Source organism: Octopus sinensis, linkage group LG5, assembly GCF_006345805.1.
Source record: "Octopus sinensis linkage group LG5, ASM634580v1, whole genome shotgun sequence".
Lineage (NCBI taxonomy): Eukaryota > Metazoa > Mollusca > Cephalopoda > Octopoda > Octopodidae > Octopus > Octopus sinensis.
This window is the reverse complement of record NC_043001.1, coordinates 86092279-86109778: the sequence shown is the minus strand read 5'-3', so window position 1 is coordinate 86109778 and position 17500 is coordinate 86092279. Positions and strand designations below refer to the sequence as shown.

General features: G+C 34.8%; 1 protein-coding gene across 3 annotated transcripts in view; it reads right to left on the bottom strand.

Moving 5' to 3' along the window:
* LOC115212205 overlaps positions 1–17500 on the bottom strand; it is a 100163-nt gene that overhangs the window by 25796 nt on the left and 56867 nt on the right. Inside the window, exons 1-3 of one of the 3 annotated variants that reach the window (XM_036502850.1) lie at positions 14729–14741; positions 1231–1238; positions 430–440 (exon numbers count right to left, since the gene is read on the bottom strand). The exons of 1 other annotated variant lie outside the window; for it this stretch is intronic. The gene's annotated coding sequence lies outside the window, so the exon portion shown is untranslated. Of the gene's footprint in view, positions 1–429; positions 441–1230; positions 1239–5717; positions 5725–14728; positions 14742–17500 lie in introns of those variants that run through there. One more of the 3 variants, XM_036502851.1, reaches the window with a different exon arrangement.

The window sequence follows — 17500 nt, the reverse complement described above, 5'->3', positions numbered from 1 at the left end:
CCGTCAGGGCCGTGACCCTTGTTGACATCGAGGCCTTGAATAACACGTTTGACTTCGTCCCGCGTGATGATCAATCGAAGCATTGGAGGTACCGATCTATCAAATGGAGGGGGTTCACGACCATCATCTTGTTTGAAAATAGTTGAAAAAGCTTCGGCAAATAATTGACTCTGTTGATATACATATATACATATATACATATATACATATATACGACGGGCTTCTTTCAGTTTCCGTCTCCCAAATCCACTCACAAGGCTTTGGTCGGCCCGAGGCTATAGTAGAAGACACTTGCCCAAGGTGCCACGCAGTGGGACTGAACCCAGAACCACGTGTTTGGTAAGCAAGCTAATTACCACACAGCCACGCCTGCGCCTAATTACCACACAGCCACGCGATTTATGTTCATCTAAATTTGTATCAAACATTTTCGTGAATGTCTGGTTCAATACATTTCATATTAAAGACGTATCCTCTATCTATTTGGTTTCCTGGCTTATTAGTTTTGAATATCTCATTTTGTTAGCTTGTCAAAAGATTTCGATGCGGGGCTTATTATTAATGATAAATGTTTCAATTGAGATATCGTGTAAAATGTGCCTTTGACGACCTTTCAGGGTTTCTTTTTTAGTTCTTTTCCAAGTTAGAGATGTTTTATGTCTGCAACTGCTGCTTGCGCTCAAAGATATTGAAAAATACTTATTTTGTTGTTTAGTCTATGATGTTCAAGATCTCTTTCGTGTATTTCTCTTCCTTTTTCATTCATTTCAACCCAGAACCTTCCACCTTCTGTCTTTTGTTCGGTCTTTTATATCTATATATATTTCATATATTATTATCTGTAGAATTTCCTTCTAAGTATAATTATGCATCCATACATAATATATTCTGGGAGATTCGATCATGAATATCTGATCTCTGATATTTTCCATCAATGGGGAATACCTCATCTTTAGGCAATATATGTTCTTAACAAATGCGGTTCTTCGGTTCACCGACTTAGGGAGACTAGGAGGTACCTCACTCAAAGCTAATCCGTCGCTAGACGGATGAATTTGAAGTTCTGCAGATAATTAGATTTAGATCAAGAAAATTAATTCATCCAAAACTGGTACCATACATCCTCTACACAAATCATGCGCATATCACATACCAGCTTTACAACACAACTACTTTATCTCAAACGGCTATGACGCATTTAACGGTATCTCGGAAGAAGATAAAGAAGACAAATATCACTTAGCCATCAAATCTTATCTGAACAAATTTCTTCAAGGAATACCAGACAATACATAACCTTCTCTTTGAATGGGTTATGATGACACAAAACATAACTTAAACATTACTTAACAGATTCTAGCAGGTGGTATTAAGTTTCACGTAGCCTGTGCCTATTTTGGTCCAAACACATCTATGTTTATCTAAGTTTATCCTTCCAACTTCTATTTCGTTTCAAAGTAACGATTTTGTATGCGTGTAATATTCTAAGCTCTTTGAGCTATGGTTAATGTTTCTGTAGTTATATTTTCTCCAATGCTTGTTATTATTTTACTCATCTAATATTTTCTATCTTTGTTCTTAGTTTTCTTATTATGCATTCACAAAGCATATGAGATTTACTTAACTTTTATCTGTTTCAACGTTTGAGTCGCATAGAATTTATTGTAATGGTATATTCGCACATTTAATGTTTGTCTCTGTTCTCACTTCTGAGAGCCATTTCTCCGATATCTGCACTACTTTTTTTCAATTTTTAGTACGCTTTATTTCTTGAATTCAATTTCTTTATTATTCTTTTATTACGTCTTTCTAAATTATTTCTGCAGTTCTTATCATTTTGCATTTGCTTAGATATTTTTCTTCCTCGTGTCTGTTGATTTATGTAGATAGAATATGATTGTAGATATATGTATAGAATTTCTATTGAACAGTATATTTTTATAGGTGTTCTGCTCGTTGTATATTGATATACTTATATATTATAGTCTGGATTTATCATTTTTATTATTGAAGGTATTTTTCTTTTGTAATTCGGTTGTTTGTTATTATTTCTTTCCTTGTATTTAAACGGGCATATGCTGATATACTTGATATTACATACCAATGATTGTTTTTTCAGTTTCCTATGTGTGTAATTTGTATTTCATGCTGCGTGGGATAAATCTGAAATATTGAGAAAGTTACCATAACTTCATAGTATCATCATATCTACCTATCTATCTATCTATCTATCTATCTATCTATCTATCTATCTATCTATCTATCTATCTATCTATCTATCTATCTATCTATCTATCTATCTATCTATCTATCTATCTATCTATCTATCTATCTATCTATCTATCTATCTATCTATCTATCTATCTATCTATCTATCTATCTATCTATCTATACATACATATATACAAAGAAAATGCAGATTGTATATATAGAATAATCAATATATTTATTATAACATTAGTCAAGTGTCCCTTGTCCAGTGGGGTCAAAATCAACCTCTAGCTATTTTTAGAACGGAATCCAAGACGCACAGACCACAATTCAAGTAAAATGAACTCTTCATCCGTTAGGATGAGTAACGGTAAAATTTTACTTTGATAATCTCTTGCCCTGACGAAGGTTTTTGCTTTTTCAAATTCATAATGATATTTAATTACATAAATATTGATTTAAGTAATTGGAACCAAAACGTACGTAGGCAATATGAATTGATTATTATTATGATGAGTATATTGAATATTCTGTGTACACATTCTCCATTTTCTTTGCATTGTTAAATTTTTTCTCCTATGTCTAAAAGATGAAAACATCTATAGTGACAACTGGGATTTCAAAAGTGTAAGGTACTATTTATCAGAGATGAACCAACGATAAATACAATATCCACATATGGAATTCCCAGTATCGTTAATTGATATGGAGCTAAACCGGTGTACACTTGCATAAATATCCCTAGGAAGAACAACCTCTTTACACACAGACTTATATATATATATATATATATATATATATATATATATGTTATTTAGCGATAGCAGTTCCCATCATCAAAACATATAAAAGAATTTTTATTTAAAGTATTAAAATAAAAATCTTTTTATATGGTGTGATGATGGGGACTGCTATGTCTAAATAACATATATTTCCTCATTGAGAATAATTAATCTTTTTGCATCCCTGTGATGCCGGAATTTTTATTCCCCAATAAATAAAATAAAAAAAAAGAATATATATATATATATATATATATATATATATATATATATATATATATATATATATGTATATATATATATATGTGTGTGCTTGTGTGTGCCCCACAAGTGGGGCACTTAAATTTTTTCAGCTCTGTAACCAGAAATCTAGTTGTCGTTGAAAGATTATAATCTGGAACGAGAAACTGTATTACAAATTACAGCCACTTAGGAATAAAGCATAAAAACGAGAATGATAAAGAGAAGAATTCTTACAACTTCCACAGCAAACGCTGAATGTATGGAAAACGGGATGAAAGTATTAACTGTATTCTAAACGAGTGCAGTAAGTTAGTAAAAAAGAGAAAATACAGCGTAAAAGAGACGATTGTGTTGGTAAGAGTGCACACGTTTACTAATTTCCTCACAAGGCATTGGTTGAAGAAGACCCTATGTGTCACGCATAGGAACTAAACCGGAAACTATGTAGTTTCTTAACCACACAGCCATACCAGTACTTATTACTTCGTCTAAGCTGGGAATAATATTGATATTCATGTTCTTCTCATTAAGTCTGTGATGATCAGATTTGCATCTTTGTTTTAAATTACTACTGCTAAATTATCGCTGTTTTTTTTGTTTGCTTCTTTTTGCTTCAGATGGTTTTGTATTGTTTTAATTATTTCTGTTCAAGATTTCCTCTAATTATTTCTACAATAAAAGTGTCATGTTCACAATTTCCTTCGACTTTAGACTATTTTATTCTTAAATTTTCTCGTTCTCTTGATTTATTTTTATGTGTGTGGATCTGGATCCGTTTTTATTGTCCAGTGTATTGTAAATGCTATAGTGTGTGTTTCATGATTTTGTTTGTTATGCCAGTATTTAGACCTACCTTTGAGATCTACATTGTCAAGGTATTTTTTAAAATGTATATTTACTGTTTCCTTTCGCTATTTATTCTATCTCTTTCGTTTTCTATTTTAATCTGTGATGCTTTTTGGATTGAAAAAGTATATCCATTTAAATTAGATGCTCTGTTGGGATCCAAAGTTACATATAAAGCCACATTTTCTCAAATTTTAGAGACGAGTATTTTGTGGTAGTTTCTATTTGAGGGTTGAACATGGTTGTAAAATATACATGTAGACTGCAAGCATAACCTGCCCGTGTCCATTTATTGTAAGTTTGCTGGTCTGTAAAGATTTAACCTTATATATAGATATGCATTTTATTCCTTAAAATCTTATACAAGTATATTCTTGCAGCTTCGATTTAAGGTTTGAATGTGGTTGCCAAATATACAAACATATTCTGCTCATGTCCAGTTGTGCCCTCTCTATTTTAAAAGCGAATCTTGAAAGTAAATTCTCGCCCATTACTTAGAGTTTCATCAATTACGCTGGTTGTAGGTTCGTTTATTATTGGCAGAGTCGAGCTTGGAACACTCCATTTTTGATTTCTTTTCTTTTCTTAATTTTGGGTTAAATGATACGGCTTTACATTGTATTGTTTGCTATTTTCTATCTGTGGGAGTAGAGTATTGGTTTGATACTGATACGAAGCTTGCTTGCTGCAATAGTCAGTTTATACGTGTTGTTAGATCACTGATCGATATGAAATATTATATGATAATGATCAATAGATGATACAATTATTACTTACACAGTTAACCGTCAATATGTTTGTCTTATTTATTTGTTTATTTTCCAATTTCATTTTTTATCTTGTTATCGATCTTCTCGGATACTCTTTAGTCCTAACGTACAGGTGTATTGACCAAGCGTTGAAATTACAACTGGGGTTGTTTGGGGTTTCAATGTTTCCGGTAGTAAGTTACTGTGTTTGATTTATTCCTTACTGTGTGTAAGGTTTCTGCCAACTGGTGCACAGGCTTATATCATTTGCCAGAATAGATATTTGTTTATTGCTGGATATGACTAAACTACATTCGGTAGATGGGCTCAGGTTTGGGAGTTCCAGAGTATTGAAGAGTGTGGAACCACCTCTTAGCCAATATTCTTTCCAGATCTTCTCTGACCAGGAGTAGTAGCACCGGTTAGAATCCAGACTATCGGTTAAGTAGAATGTCACGGAATTATCTCCGGAAGAAGGCCCCTTACATACATTCCAACGAAATCAGGACAGATGATGTTCTACAGCTATTTAGTTCCTGATCTAAGAGAAAGTAGCTCCGTAAAAATTCTGCATCTAATAACTATTTGGCTCGTAGCACTTGTTGCACCGGGCCAGTGCAAGTTTCAGGAACAAGAGAGTGAAACTAGCTCTGCACATTCATCGTGCAGAATGTTCAGGAAACCAAGACACTAGTATCCATACCATCGCCCTTATCGCTGTCTCTAACAGTAACACCTTTTAAAACCTTCATTAGGCACCAGGTAGAGAAACTGACAAAATTGTTTGTGGTTGCCCAACACGTTACTCGGTTTAACACTATCATCTGGTGGCGATAATCTATGACAACCAGGTAATATTTTTGGAAAGGCGTCTGTTCCTGGCAACAAATATCCTATCATTTTCCCCCTCAGAGTTTGAGCTGCAGTGCTTTACGTTAAGCATCGAATGCATCAATTTCTCCTATCACAAACACACGAAAGGAAGGTGCTTGGACACTTTGGTTCTGATTACTTTGTAAATGTCAGTTTACGTGTTCAAGTTTGTCTAATAATGGATATCCCTCTGGTTAACCAAGCGTAAAACCTTTATTTCATTATTGCTTGATTATAAAAATGTTAACATATCTATCCATTCATAATTGTTTTAGCAGATTAAGACGTTAATATCTGATAGCTGTTGCTTATTCGACGTCGTCGAAAGTCTCCTCCTCCCTTGTGACAATGTGCATTCTAAAAGAAGGCTTTCTCCGATAACGAATAAACGTCGATCAGATGTTCACGTTCAAATCTGCTACAACGTATTAACAGTGAGCAGATAATTTACTGTTTGAATTCTCGCTGTTCTGCGTGCACCCCATGAATTATTATCTAATTGGCAGACATCAGTACTATTCAGCAATTAATTTGTTTGCTGATCCCTATAAACATGAGCTTGTCCTCTTGTCAGATTTATCTATCAGGGAGGAAGGCCCCTGCCACAGAAAGAGTATGTGAAACGTTGGAAGGATGTGATGAAAAGGTGGGTGTGAGTAACCCAGCTTAATCATCAATGAATGGAGGAAAAAGTTGCCGGGCCTTTCAGGCTGCCGGGTAAAACTCTGTACTGTTTTATTTATTTGCTAATTAAAAAAAAGGATAAATTTAAAGTCTAGTGTTATAATTATTATTCTAAATTTTTAAAAATCATACGAACTACATAACGTTTTTGTAATTGTGTGTTGTCCTGTAGTGTCCCATCTTTGTATCGATTTTTATGATCATAGTAAAGAAATGTATCTATCAGGGAGGATAGCTTGACTGTTGAGACACGATAAGTTCAAAATATCACAGTGTCTCAAAATACCTTTTACCCAGTGAATCGGCGAATCACGTGTGTTATCAAAACACATCGTCTAACGGAAGCATAGACAACCGTTTGCGAGAAGTGGGCAGCATAACGTATGGCTCGTCTTCAGGCGGGCCGTACCACTAAAAGTTTTAATAAGGTTTTTTCCTCGTGAAATTAGGCGTGTATTTCTGAAAGTTTTGCTGGTCGTAAATGCCTATGACTGGTCTAAACTGAGGTGGCGCTATCAACAACCGCTATCAGAACTTCATCTTCAACTCTGTCAGAACCTATTAGGAATGAATAAATACGTCAATGTTTGTATCCTCGCTGTTCTGTGTTATACGTAATGAATTATTTAAAAAAAAAATGTTTGCATTCATATGATCTTGTTTCCGGATTTCACACTGAGCTACAACTATCGAACTATCTTAGTTTTATAACATACTCTCATTACGAAGGTCGCTTTGCCACTATATAATTTTGGGTTTCAATCACATTGCACGGTACCTTGGACAAACTTTTGTACCATCGTTCTAGCCACTATTTGATTAAAATCCTATAAGTAGGATTTTTGGTAGACAAGAATTTTGTAGAACAGTGGTTCCTTCGATGGACGGAACGATTACCGATCTTGGGTCGTGGACCTACCACGACACATCGTTCGACAGCCTCAACTGACACCCGTTATGTGACTTTAGTGTCGATTCCATTCTGTATTCAACATTCGGACTAGTATTCCAGTCCAAGAAGAACGTAATTTCTTCCTTTCATCAGTCTCAGAGAATGTTTTGTCCGAAACAATCTTTGAGGTTATTTTAGTGTAATAGACTGCAAAGAAGGAAAAGAAGGGACCTATAAATTCAAAAGATCTCGATTGACATAAAACCCAAATGACTGAATATAACAGACCAAAGAAAAACAAAACGATGCTAGTAAAGTTTCTAAGAAAATTATTAGAATAAAAGGACTTGAGCCTAATATGAAGCTCAACAGAGAAACGATGCGTTTGGGAAGAGAAGCGAGTACCACATTTAAAGGTCTACACCAGTGGTTCTCAACTACTCTTTACTAATGGGCCCCTTTGATTCCTATTTTATCATGGTGGAACCCCAAAGCCATTCGATGTTTAAAAGCTAATACTATATATACTTCTTTCAAAATTCCTATTTTGTTTTTCACGCATTCACTTAGGTAGGTTGAACTATGCAAAGTGTTAGAGAAAGAATCCTAGCTGTTCCTTGCAACGAATACATCTATAGCAAAAAAATTCCATGGATCCTTAATATACTGCTGTGGCTCTCCAATTTACTATTTTGCTTGTGGATCGCCCCAAATCTTATATGGATACCCTGGGATAATATGGACCACGGTTGAAAACTACTGGTCTAAATAGAAGACACTAGAACACAAAGTTCATCAGAGCAATGACCAAGGAAGTACTGATAGAAAAGACAAAACAGATGGGCCATAGCTATGTTTATTCCTTCTTTAATTAAGCCATAAAATAGTTTTTACAATAATACATTCTAAACGTGATAAATACTTCATTGATAGTCGATGCAATATACCTTCTTTACATTTAATGCTTGTGTCACACACATCTTGGAATTCTAAATTAGAAAAAAGGATAATGGTAGGGTTCTTGTTCACTAGTCTTGCTAATTATTTATTTCACTTGTTTAACGTTTGATGATATTTATTAATCGTTAACTGGATCTGCAAGTGGGGCAAATACTCCAGTAACTCCTAAAATTGAGGGAAATTTGACTGCTATTTTTAGCAAACTGAATTACTCTATTGCTCCACAATGACTATTGAGTCATCTGCAGCTGGTTGAACAGCATGCCGTCTTTATGACATTTATAACTGGGTTCCACTCTAGTAGTGTCATATTAAATACTGGGTTTCCTGAATTGTTTACTGTTCTACAGATGAAAAAGGAACAGAGAAAAATATAAATGGAGATTGGGGGAGAAACACAGAGTGACAGAGAGAGGCGAAACTCTGTAAGCGTATATATGTATATACGTTGTGTGTATATATATATATATATGTATATGTGTGTGTATATATACTTAGACATATATACATCTATACATATATATGTAGGTATGTATATATATATACATACATACATACATATATATATATATATATATATATATATATATATACATAGACATATATACATGCATATATATATATTTGTATATATATATATATAATATATATATATATATAATATATATATATATATACATATCGGTGTATGTATATATAAACGCACGCACACACTGAGAGAGAAAGAGATAGATAGATAGATAGATAGATAGATAGATAGATAGATAGATAGATAGATAGATAGATAGATAGATAGATAGATAGATAGATAGATAATGTATGTATATGTGTACACGCACACATACACTTGTAATAACTAAAATAAAATGATATTTGAAGTAGTTACAGAAAAGTGAAATTCGACTTTACATCTCGCCAGACATAGTCAAGTATCGGTTCGGCGCGTTTAAGCCAATGTGCCTAATCTCATGGTACTACTCTTCTGGATGTGTTTGTAAATACCACTGATGTAATGAACATTAAATATTAAAATCTGATGGCATGAAGTAAAACAATTTACGAATGAGACGCGAAATTATTGATTCATGTAATATAGCTAAACAGTTAAAAAAATCAAATAAAAGTGATGTCTTTCGACTGGACACAATTAAACGGAGAGTACTAGTACGAATGAAGGAGTATAGAAGTGATTTTCATCGAGACAGAAGTGAGTTTCTTTGGAATACATATATTTGAAATCCACTCGAAGTTACAGGTGGTGATTGTTATTGCAAATACTAGTCAAGAACTTTGGTGTAAGCGCCATTTTTCTTAAGTTAGAATCACATTGTTGATTCTGCTGTTTTTTTACGGTGGACTTGTTATAGTGGATTCCTTATAAATGCGTCTCTCTATTTCTAACACTGTATATGTGTATGTGCATGTGTGTGTGTGTGCTTGTGTGTGTGTATGAGTATGCATCACTCCCTCTGCCTAAGGATCCATAGCACAGTGTGCATATATTTTCAGTCTGTGTTATTTCTATTTGAGTCCGTTTATATATGTATGTATGTATGAATGTATATACGTGTATATGTATGTATGTATGTATGTATGTATGTATGTATGTATGTATGTATGTATGTATGTATGTATGTATGTATGTATGTATGTATGTATGTATTCGATCACAGCACCAATAACAGTTAAGCTTCGTGCAATTGCCATACTCGATAACGAGGGGGCAGCTATCATGTATGTATGTATGTATGTATGTATGTATGTATGTATGTATGTATATATTTATGTATATATTTATGTATGTATTTATGTATGTATGTATGTATGTATGTATGTATGTATGTATGTATGTATCTGTCAGTAATTTTTATTTCGCCTTTTTCAACCCTAGCCAGGCTCATGCGCCCGGTTTCCCGGTTTCTGTGGCGTATGTGTTCCCCCAGCTAGACGGGACGCCAGTCCATCGCAGTGTTACTCAAGAAACAGGAAGACAGAGTAAGAGAAAGCTGGGGCGTAAGAGTACAATAAGGGGTCGCCACCACCCCTGCCGGAGCCTCATAGAGCTTCTGGTGTTTTCGCTCAATAAACACAGACAAGGCTCGGTCTGGGAATCGAAACCGCGATCCTCCGACCGCGAGTCCGCTGCCTTAACCACTGGGCCATTGCGCCTCCACATCTGTCTGTAAATACGTGTTTTTTTCTAAGTACGCTTCACTATACATTTCTGTATGTGCGTGTGTGTGTGCCTATGATTGTGTTTAGACTAAACATTTCTATTAATTTAATAGTGTAGGATGGAGTGATTGACATAAATACGTCAAAGGTACTTTGGTTACTGGAATCGTTGATTTTACTCTCCTTTTTTTCCTTTTACAATATATAGCTTAATTGTTTTTAAAAGCGTTATATTCAAATTTACTTTTAGTTATCTAAAATTATAAAATGAATTCATGTAACGTTGTTTAATATATAAACAAAATAATCAAGTAGCTACAATTATGTAACTGACAGCTATATGACTTGGAACTATTATATTAAATCTGATTCTTGCAGTTAACTATTCTCTCAATATTTGATTGATAGCAAAAATTGCAAGTTCTGAAAGCCGACTAAAATCTCAAGAGTAGATTTAGAAGACAGAAAGAGAAAGAAGCCCGCCATATGTGTGTGCATGTGTGCATGTGTGTGTGTATCTTCGTGACTGTGTTTCTCCTCCACTAACGCTTATTAACCAGTATTGGTATGTTTACGGTCTTGTAACTTAGTAGATCGCCAATATATATATATATATATATATATATATATATATATATATATATATATATATATGTATACAACGGGCTTCTTTCAGTTTTTGTCTATCATATCCACTCGCAAGGCTTTGGTTGGCCTGAGGCTAGAGTAGAAGATGCCACATATTGGGACTGAATCTAGAACCATGTGGTTAGGAAAGGAGCTTCTTACCACACAGCCACTCCTGCGCCTACCACACATAAAGACACACATACATACGTACATACATGCATACACAGGCGCATACACACACACACACCACACCACACACACACACACACACACACACACACAAAGCTTGGTTTATAAATATTCAAATTAAAATTCAGAAAATGGAGATGTTGCAGAAATCGCATGCACCATGTTCGGCATATCTCTCTGAGAATGTGCCAACAGGTCACAATCAACCACATACAGAAGCTCAACAAGTTGAGAATGCAGGACTTTCGTTTTGGCACAGAGTCTTTTGAGATTGAACAGTTTTCCTGTTGTCCTATATCTTACATAGACCCCTTTAGGAAAGTATTTAAAAGCTATTTGAAAGACTACTGCGAAATATAAAGCAAACCGTGTACGAACAGGAATATCACTTTGCTTTACACCATTTTCTACAGCAATTGGATCTGATAAGGTACCTCCAACATTAACTCTCACTTCTATCTTGTCATGAAATTGTCTAAACATTCTCACAAATTTTTCAGGGCATCCTAGCTTTTTTAGGATCTCCCAAAGTGCAATTCTATTGATAGAATCAAACGCTTTTGTTAGATCAATGAAAACCTGTTCGATGCACTTCTCGTGCAACTGTATAGCCGAAAATATCATATCCATAGTAACTCCTACTATCCCAAAACTCACATTGCGATTCTGGTAGGACCTCATGAGCAATGTGCAGAAGCAATCTATCTATCTATCTATCTATCTATCTATCTATCTATCTATCTATCTATCTATCTATCTATATATATATATATATCTACATGTATATATATATACATGTATGATATATATATGTATGTATATATATATGTATATATATGTATAATATTTATATAGATATATATGTATATATACATATATACATGTATATATAGATATATTATATATATATATATATATATATATATATATATGTATATATATATATAGGTGTGTGTGTATGCTTGTTCCCCCATCATCGCTTGACAACCGATGTTACTGTGTTTACTCCCCATAACTTAGCCGTTTGGCAAAACACACCGATAGAATAACTACTTGGCATACAAAGAATAATTCCTTGGGTCCCCTTTTTTGACTAAGGTGTTGCTCCACCATGACCGCAGTCACATGACCGAAACAAGTAAAACAAGAAATATAAATTATGCCACATTACTCCCGAGCAACGCGGGCATGTCTGCTAGTGTACGTGTTTATCGATAATATGTGTCTGTGTCTGTATTTCTTTATATATATATACATATTATGTATATAAAGAAATACAGACACTCATACCCACATCGATAAACACGCACACGCATGCGTGCATACACATCACACATGCGCGCACAAATCTAGCTGTAAAGGTATGTGTAATAAAACAAAACTAATAACCCAAGTTGAAGTGTTCAACGTAAACATTTGATCAGCTGATCTTATCTATCCGATATAGAACATAATTTTTCTGACCCGAGAGTAAAATAAAATCCTTTTTATTGTATCCTTTTGTTACTAATCTTTTAATATGATGCCTTAATCATTCTTAAGCTTTTTTTAATGTTTCACTCCTCTTTGTCACTCCCCTTTGTCACACCACACTCATTCTCTCTCTCTTTCACTACGCACAGCCTCACTCACTCGCACACATGCGCGCACACACACACATATATACACATACCCACCCTCACATGTACATCTATTCACCTTCATACACACATATACATTCATACACAACCATATACTTGAGTATTTGTATCGCTATAAATACAAACATTATCGAAAATTTCTTCAACATTAAGCAGATGCAATAATAATAATAACATTAACAACAATAATTATAATACCACCTACAACAACTACAATCACAATAACAAAAGATATTGAAGATGATAATTGTAATGAAGAAGAAATGCTTCGAGTTACAGTTTTCTCAAAGAAAAAAATAAATATTATTTTCTATGTTATGTATCGGTGATTTAGTACATATTGCTCAACATTTTTAATTCGCTAGTGTAATTTTTGAAACAGCAATGTTCTTTTTGGAGAAATTCCTTTGTTTGTAGGTACTGTTTTTGAAATTTATGCTTTGTAGCAATCGGTCTAATTTAATTTTATTTTTAATCTATCTTTGTAGGTGTGATGCTAAACTGGTGTAGACGCAATGGGCATATTATGCTAATGTGTCACTCATGCTACTTCTCTATTAATTAGCAGTGAGCTTTGACACCGTTACATTGAATTGTACTTCCCAGGTGTCGAAAGCATAATGATATCCGTTAGGCAGCTGATGATATGAACATATATTTGATATACCTTTTTATCTTTCATATCTTGAGACTTCGCTGTTCTGAATTATCCTCAATTCACGTAAGGTTGAATGTGTTAAATGGATATATTATATATATATATATATATATATTTATGAAAATGCGACTCATAAATACACTTATAAACACAGGCATACCTGACCCTACGTTGTTAATTGGTTACAGGAGAGACGACTTTAAACGACTTAAGTCGAATTCACCTGTCTCTAGGCTGAACTGATAACAACTATTCCCGATTCTGTACAAATAATTTTTCTTTTTTAATACGGTATAGTAAAAAAAAATGTAATGTAAATTTACGAATACGTTTTGGCGGTGTTTACCGTACATCGCGGACGCTTTATTTATGAATGCGTTTTGAAATAAGACATGATAAAATATAAGTATTTTTAAGCTTAAAATACAAATTCAGTAATTACTACTATTTTGCAATAGTAAAAAAAAAAACAACTAAATTATTTTAAATTTACTAATACGTACATACAGTTTGGTGGTTTACACCGCGGATGTAGATGGCTGTGGATCGTCAACATCAACAGCTGACTCTGGGCTGTTCTTATTTTTCGATGCGCTTACAAAACCGGTTGAGGGTTTCGTGATTTGTCTTCTTTTTCTCAAGGATTACATTTTAAGGAGCAAAAGTTTCGTGACAAGCTCCCCGTAATCTTGGAAAAGTGTTGAGCATATGGATTCATATCCTCGAACATAGAAAGACTTTTTTCGATATATGCAAATGCTTCCTGCATTTTATTAATGGTGTAGTGATGGGGCTCAGATTCGAATTTCCTCTTCTTTATCAATCCTCGTTCGTCAGGGGATGATGGTCTTTTTCAAATAAATCAGTGAAATCCTCCTCCTTCCAAATCCATTTCTAGCTCTTTGCGCGTACCCGTAATCCACCAAGAAAGATGATGAGAAGAACTAATCTTCAAAAACAACAACGGTAACTCATGTTTTGAATTAACTATCCATTTAACAGGGAGTGATGCCTTGGATATGTTTTTCAGGGCACGAAAGTTGTGTGCATGATACACAAGCCATGGCTTTAACTTAAAATCTCCTGCACAATTACCTCCCAATATAATGGTCACATGTTCTTTTGAGACCTTGTAGCCTGAAATAGTTTTCTCCTCCTGGGAAATGAATAAACGATCTGGCAAGTTTTTCCAGCACAACCCAGTTTCGTCTACGTTAAAAATCAGTTCGGGAAGAAACCCGTTGTCTTCGATGATTTTCTTTAATGCATTAGGAAATTCCGCTGCTGCTAGTTCGTCAGCTGATGCACTTTCACCTTGCTTCTTAATGGAGTGATGACTTCTTTGCCCGTTAAGTCTCATGAACCATCCTCGACATGCTTTGAACTTTACGTCTTTTTCATCTGCATATTTTTTTCTTCAGGTTCTCAAAGACAACGTTTTCTTTTGAATGATTTCTTGACTCATAGTAGTACTCTGACGATTCAACCTAACAATCCAAAGAGAAAGAAGACTTTCCATTTCTTCAAAGATTTTGCCACTTTTTCATTGATAACAGCGTTCTTCATCCTTGGGGTTTCAGATTTGATACGTGCTAAAATGTTGTCCTTATTATGTACAATCGTCGATACAGTTGTCCGACTCACTCCAAAAGATCGTGCAATTGCTACTTTTTCACCTTTTTCATGGCGATTTATCATACTCAGTTTATCTTCCAGCGTTATAGCATGACGCTTCGTAGTTTCACTACGAATTTTCTTAGGATCCATGGGGGTAAAATAAATGAGGATGAGAAAGTAGCCGATAAACAGACGTAAGCAAATCTGAATTCAAAACAATCGCAGGAATCACGAGTGACACCGACGCCTACCGGTAAATATTGGAACTACAGTGCAATATGAGTTCCGAAAGACCAATAAATAAGACAACACAGCTGATTTCATGTATTTCGTTCATTAAGCTACACTACTGTATGGTGTGTAGTTTAACATTTACTGTACGTATTTTAATGTGATTTCATATGCTTTTATTCGTATTTATTTTACAGTAACATGATCTTATGTACCTTTAACGGTTTTCTGTTGATCTTACGGCTCCAATATTTGTGGTGGACAGAGGTAAAGTCGAGTAAAATGACTTAACCTGATATTTATTTTTCCATATATTATTTTTGAAAACCGACGTATAATCGAGAACGACTTAAATCGAAACGACTTCAGCCGAGGTATGCCTGTACTAAGATTCAAAAATATATAGTCATTAGTGACGGAGTCAGTATTAGTACCAAGTAACTATCTACAATCTTTATATCCAAGTTAACGTGGATATACTTGTAGAATGCCATGATATTTTAGTATTCGCCTTGAGAAAGCATCTCGTATAGACCAATGACTGAAACAAATAAGTGATAAAAAATGAAAAAAAAAATGTATTTTCATATGCACACACTGAAAAACAAAAATACGTATATTTGTTTGTGAGCATATGTATATATTTAACAATTCGTTAGTTTGTCTTCGTTTCTCGATCCATGTTTCTCAATGAATTTTCTCTCTTTCACTATCTATAGCTTCATCGCCTTTGTGTATGGATTATAAAACACGCCCGTAAGAATCAAGGATTATTATAAGAATTAAAACCAACCCTTTTGTTTGTCTCGGTAGATAATGGTGTGATGTTTAAGGGATTAGAAGTTTTAAATTCAGCACTTTAATTGCTGTCGAATTTTTGTCGTACTTCGTCTTTGAGTTGAAAAATTACCGATGTCATGTCATGTACAGACAAACAGATACACAAGCCCGAAGACATACAAATATAAACGACGAGCTTCTCATAGTTTACATCTACCAAATTCATCCACAAGGCACTGGGCGGCTCGGGACTATAGTAAAGAGTACTTGTTCAGAATGGCACACATTTGAATTGAAACCGAAAACACGTGGTTTTGCAGCGAATATTTTAGCCACACAGCCATGTCTGTGCCTGTGCACATATTATTAGATTGCTTTATTATCGCGATTATATATTTAGTGGAGGTACATAGCCTAGTGGTTAGAACAGCGGATTCGCGGTCGAGGGATCGCGGGTTCGAATCTCATTATATTAGATAGCTTTATTATCATGATATATACTTATAGTGGAGGTACATAGCCTAGTGGTTAGAACAGCGGATTCGCGGTCGAGGGATCGCGGGTTCGAATCTCATTATTAGATAGCTTTATTATCATGATTATATATTTAGTGGAGGCACATGGCATAGTGGTTAGAACAGCGGACTGGCGGTCGAGGGATCGCGGGTTCGAATCTCAGACCGAGCGATGTGTGTGTTTATGAGCGAAACACCTAAGCTCCACGCGGCTCCGGCAGAAGGTAATAGCGAACTTCTGCTGACTCTTTCGCCACAACTTTCTCCCACTCTTTCGTCCTGCATCTTGCAGCTCACCTGCGACGGACCGGCGTCCCGTCCAGGTGGGGAACCTATACGCCAAAGAAACCTGGAAACCGGCCCTAATGAGCAAAAGGATTATATATTTGTAACATGAGCACTCATGTGACAAATTCAGATTTTGCATAATGAAATGATATAATGTATTACATTATATTAAGTACGTGAGTATTTAAAGCGGCGAATCGTCCTAATCATTAGCACTCCGGACAAAATGCTTAGCGGCATATCTTCCATCTTTTCATTCTGAATTCACAATCCGCCCAGATCGACATTACCTTTCATCCTCTCAGGGTCTACACAATAAGTACCAGTAAAGTTACTGGGAGGTGGTGTCTATACAATCGACTTGCCTGCCTCAAAAATTACTGGTCTTGCGTCAAAATTAGAACTGTTATTTGCTTGAGTAACTATCAGGTCCTTCACTAAGAGGTTGAGCACTTGAAAATGTTCATGATTACCAGTAATTTTCTACGAAGAATAACTTAAGTATATTCCACACATGTTTATATTTTTAACAGTCTT